This window comes from Pituophis catenifer, unplaced genomic scaffold (genome assembly GCF_029215685.1).
Source record: "Pituophis catenifer annectens isolate HBS135680 unplaced genomic scaffold, rPitCat1.0.hap2 SCAF_3, whole genome shotgun sequence".
NCBI lineage: Eukaryota > Metazoa > Chordata > Lepidosauria > Squamata > Colubridae > Pituophis > Pituophis catenifer.
In genome coordinates, this window is record NW_027256883.1 from 129,193,886 (window position 1) to 129,199,891 (window position 6,006).

Sequence of the window (6,006 nt, forward strand, 5' to 3'; positions counted from 1 at the left end):
AATCCCCAGTCCATGGACCAGCCCCGGCCGCAGAATGCCAGAAACGGCCACACAAAGAACTGAAGCCCCATCCGTGGGATGCAGGTAGGAGATGAAACCACACCCCCTCTGGTTCACAGAAAAGTGTCTTTCCATTGAACATGTCCCTGGGGCCCAAAAGGTTGGAGGCCACTGCCTTAAGCCAACATTTTAGTTTGTCTAATTGCTGAGTAAGAGAATAATGAATAGCAATATTTGATTGAGATGGCATCAGGAAGTTGCTTGCATCCAGCAGGTGTATTTTGCTATGTGTGTCGACAATTATCAAGACAAAGAACGAAAAGTACTCTGAAAGCATCAATTAAGATGTCTAAAAAACATACTTTGGCATGCCTGTCAGTGATCAAGACAAGCCCTGGGCACTTCATTTCACATTCGAACACTGCAAGAAAACTCTTGAAGGTAAGGTGAACAATTGCTGCTCTCTAGATGAAATTTTAGTGATTTATTACAATTTAAAAGAATTGCAATTAAGAAAATTTTCACTATTTTCAAAGTTTTGGACAGCATGGCCCACCCCCTGCACATGTGTGCACAATCCCCCCGCGCTGCCATGCCCCCCTGCGCAGATGCATGTGACCCCCCATGCTCCCCTACCACCACACATGCGCACACGACCCCCACCCCACCCACCCACCCGTGCCCCGTTTTGGGCCTAGTAGACCTCCCTGAAGCCTCCGGAGTCCAGAAACGGCCTGTTTCCGGATGCCCTCCACAGACTCCGGAGGTTTTTCTGGAGTCTCCAGGAGGCAAAAATGGCCTCCCCAGGCCCTCCGGAGTCTGGAAACAGCCCATTTCCGGACTTCCAGTAGGCCCGTTTTTTGCCGTCCCAGAGCGTTCCATGCGAGCCCTCTACTTACCTGGCATCCAAAACAGGCCGCGTGGAGACTCCTGGGAGGGGAGGGGTGGCATGGGCATGCGCATGCGTCTCCCGCATGCACGGCAGAGACCCGAAAATCAGCTGGCCGGTGGGAGGCGCGCACATGCACAGTGGAGCTAACCTAGGGCAACGGCTTGCATGCCCACAGAAATAGCTCCACGTGCCACCTGTGGCACACATGCCATAGGTTCGCCATCACAGTTCTAGGAAAATACAGACTACAATATATATTTTATGCCCTGTGATAATATCTTGCATAATATTAGGTAATGTATGAAATGTCATTTTTTTAAAAAATTACATAATTCTGCTATGTTTACAGAGTGGTACAGGGGAGAAAAAAGCCATGAAGCTTGCTATCCCAAGAATTTGTTGGATGGAAGTGTGCAAGTCACAGATCAGAGAAAGCATATAATTTAATAATGGATCACACAAGGATCATGTGTATGTTGTTCATTCTTTTCTTGTTATCACATCCATAGCATGACATCAATCTTCTAAGATTTTTACAGTGCTCCTCTTAAGATAAAATCTAATACAGCAGTAGGCAACCTTATGCCAGCCCTCCAGGTGCTTAGAGTTCGGTTTCCATTTCCTCCAACCAGTCATTTCTCTGATTAATGAAATAACCAATGCATCACAAAAATGTAAATTGAACTATGATTCCAAATGTTCACATGCACCACCAATTCCTTTCCTTTTTTTGTTTGACAAAAGATGACCAAAATTAATTAAAGATAAATTAATAATTTGGATAATGAAGTACAGTAGGACCCATTAGCAAATAAGAATAAAGAGATTATTTTTTCAAAAAAGTTTAAAATATCTCTAAAATATACAGCTACTTTCCACATTACTTGAACTATTAAATTATCAAATACTGGAATATTTAATTTTTAATTAAATGGAAGTGTAATAAATATATTACATAAATGAATAAATATAATACAAATATCAATTATTGTAACTTAATCTTGTTAGATGACAGCTGTTTTCAAATTCTCTCCTGAAATTCTGTAGATAAAACAAAACTACTCTTGACAAATAGCACTGGTGATTGAACAGAATTTGGCCACTTCCTCAAAGTCATTACTGAAGTGTCTCAAAGATGGATAGTGGAAGATAAGATTGGCAGCTGCTCTGCTATGATTGGTTATTAAGTTTTTATGCAAATTTGAATAAAGGGAGCAATTAAGAAAGTTGTGTGTTCTTTCCTGCAAAGGATATGGAGTTACTGTAGGTGATGTGCCATTGAATTTTCCTCATCAAAGAATTGAAAGTAAGATCCTGAATCTCACTGTAAAGATTCATTTGTGTGCTGGTTGTAAAACAATAAGGCATTTAATCACAGAAAACAGTCTCCCTAGTATGTCTGAGTTACAGGATATTTTTAATAAAGCCTACATCCTTTTGCAAGTCTGGATCAAAAATTGTTTTTTTTTAATCTGAATTTTTTTCATAGCCAACTGAAACCAGATATTTCATGAAAAGTCTGCAGTTTTAAATTAAACTTAGCCAAGGGGAAACCAAGTTACTTTGCTGGGTCATAGCAGCAGCAAGACATTCATAGCAGCAACAAATGAATTTGAACCATTATTTCAGACAACATAGTTATAATTGCACCCTAATAAGGTTTGGCTTAATTCAACCCTTCATAAAACTGTGGGCACCAAAGTATAGGCCATCGAAAGTTGACTGAATCCACACTGAGATAATTGCTGGTGTATGCATCATAGAGCAAATAGCTTAAGTCAGAAGATTTTGGTAGTGGCCATTATTGCAGATAGAAAATCAAAGTAAGGCATTTTTCACAAATTGACTTGCATGGGTGCAGCTTTAATGTGTTTGGCCAAGGATGTTGAGACTTGAACGGGCAGTGTTTGATTCAATCTTGAGAGAAATTGGGACAACTGGCTGTCTCATCTATTGATTGTTATTCCAATCTCTGGCCTTCTTAATACAAATGAGTAAGGAAGACGGTTACAGTATTTTCATACAACTGGCAGTATAAAAGTATGCTGAAGGAAAAATTTGAAAAGTTCCCCATGAACTATTCGCAAGTATAGTTGGAGAACCTGCTCCTTATTTGTTGAGTGAAGTCCATAAGCATATTTTGGTTTCTTTATGGGAACCAAACTATGTTTATGGCACTTTGCAGAATCTTGTGGTCACATGATTGTGTTTTACAACAGTTTTGCTGAAAACTGACATTTACTTCCAGTTTTCAGCAAAACCAGTCCATAGCAAACCTTTGGTTGATTTAGCAACTGCAACATTTTCTTAATGACAGCTGCAAAAAAGATAAGATCAGGTTGGTCATGTGGGTAACCAATTTAGTGTAGTGGATGCTAGCCTTGCTTGCAACTTGTGGAATTTTGAATTTGTAGTCGGCTGTGCCCCCATTATGATAACAAGGCATTATAATGACTGATACCTTCAAAAATGAATCCAACAACTTGTTCAGTAACAATAATTAAATTGTTTAATTATTTAATTAAATTTATTTAATTATTAGCCTAAAACTATACATCTCAAGATTTGATATTGATACACATGACAGAATAATGAAATAATTGGCTATAATTTAGTCTTGTTCTCCATTCATATTGACATAATGGCCTCATGTTAATTAGAAACCATGCCTATATTCATATTGTTATAAAACTGAACTGCGCTTTTGATTAATCAGTTGTATGTTACATTTCCAAGACTGATTTCAGATACAATAATGAATTTTATAAATTATGAGTTTTATAAATTTATAGCACATAATTATGTGAACCCAGGCAAGGCAATGTCATTTGTTACTAGCAGCTTGTTTTGATCATTTTTTTAAATAGTGGCTTGACTATGTTGTAGATTTATTGTAGAATTTATAGGATAGTTTGAGATTGATCTAATAAGGCTGTGATTGTATACTGAGGACATCTGGAATTGGCTGCTATGGGACAGCATCAGACTTTTACATATGAAGGGCATGTACTTAATTATCGGTTATACTCCATACTACCAATATGATGAGTCTGATATGTCTTGGTACCAGGTATCTATACACAAACAAGGTGGTGATCATACCCAATACTCCTCCCTCTTCCTCCCATTTTCCCCACAACAATCACCCCCCAAGAAGAGTTGGACTGAAAGTGACTGGCCCAAAGTCACCCAGGCTTTCATGCCTATGGTGGGAGCAGAACTCACGGTCTCCAGATTTCTAGTCTGGTTTCTTAGCCAGTTATAATTATTGTGGAAACAGAACACAAACAATTTAAACAGCTTACTTATACAAAGTCTGCATTATTCTTTAAGGCCATTGTCCTCTCACAGCTCATTAAGCATTAATATTTGGAATTTGTACTTAACTAAGGTATTCTTTCTTGCAGTTTGGGAAACTTATTTTTTCAGTTTTCAGATAACATTAAAAAAAAACCCACTAACCATAGATTTGGTTAATCCATAAAACTGATTTACACATCCCTCAAAATTGCATAGCATTTTTCTAGTTTATTATATATAATTGGAATTTTATCTGCCATTGGAATACATTTTACAATTCTTTGCCATTCTAAATATTTTATTTCTTTTTTAACAGCACTGTTTGAATAATAAATTACTTCTACCACTAACCATTACTAGTGGAGCTATTATAACAGTATCTCGTTTGTAAATTTGTTCATCATTTGCTTTAGATAGTAATTGTGCTGCACTTTTCCTTTTCTACATTGAATAAAAAAACCTTAAATATACTAGCAGAATGGTACTTTTTACTCTCACTCTTTTAGTTGACCTCTGACTTTTGTCTGACCTCAAAATCCACTTTGGAACTTAGAACTTTTTAAGTTCCAAAGGCTTTTAAAAATGCAGCTGGACTTATGGATAAGGAAAGTGAATCCACCTTCTTCCATTCCATTAGCAGAAATTGCTTCTATTGACAGAAGTATAGTGTAGAGTTGTTGTCTACCCATACACACACACACACTCACTCTTATCAATTAAACTCTCAGGGACCGCATGTAGTTCTTTTGAGTATCTATACATATACAAACATGTATCTTACTACATACCAGGATCCTTGCCTCTTTTATTTTTTTTAATTTAAAATACTAGAATCATTTCGTGAAGGAGTAAGCCTCTCTCCCATGATAGTCTTTCTTCCATTATTGTTACATAAAACAATAATGACATGTTATGAATGGATAATCCCAATGTAACTAATGCAAAAGGGTTATGAACCTCTAGTTTAATTCATTGTCATTCTTAAACTAGTGTAACTAAGTTCCAGGAAAAATGTAAAATTCCTAGTCTTATATCACACAACTATGTTTTCTATGAGTTTCAGAGGAACTATAAATTTCAGAAGAACCATAATTATTAAAAGATGCATATGGGTCAGAGGGAGATGCAGGGTAGACGTTATTTTATTGTGATATATTTTATAAACATTTAGGACAGACTGGCCTACAATGTGTTAAAAATAAAGAGTTCCACCTACAATGCAGCTCAGCTGTTCCAGACGTCTACATGGAGGATCACAAAGTGCCAGTATGACTTCCACGATTACAATCATAATTTCTCAGCAGCAATTTCTATGAGGATTTCAATGATGTACTACCATTAATCAAGCAAATGTACACAAACTGCTTTCACTGAGCCTATCGCTGTATTATGTTCTCTGAACATATTTAAATATTTCAACGTTCCAAAATAGTCTGGGTATGATCTCTACTGGTGTGACTACAGCCCTTTGAGTTCATAAAGATTTGCTACACTGCCAACGAAGCTCTTCTGCATCAAAAGCAATTACCTGGACCCAAGTTTGGAAGTAATTTCAAGTTTTATATTCAATGAAGAGCAGAGAGGGTTCCATTGGGCTTTATGGCCATTTCCGCTTACACACCTGAACAATTCATGCCTAATATTTATTGCACAGTAACATTCTTCATTTCTTGGTTAATACAATTAGCATGTATTCTAACTGGAATTTCAAGACTGGACAGAGCCACTTTAGTTAAATAAGTTTTCCAGATTTTTTTAAAGCTCTATATTATAGTACATTATATACACATGAATATACTACTGTGGCTCCAAAA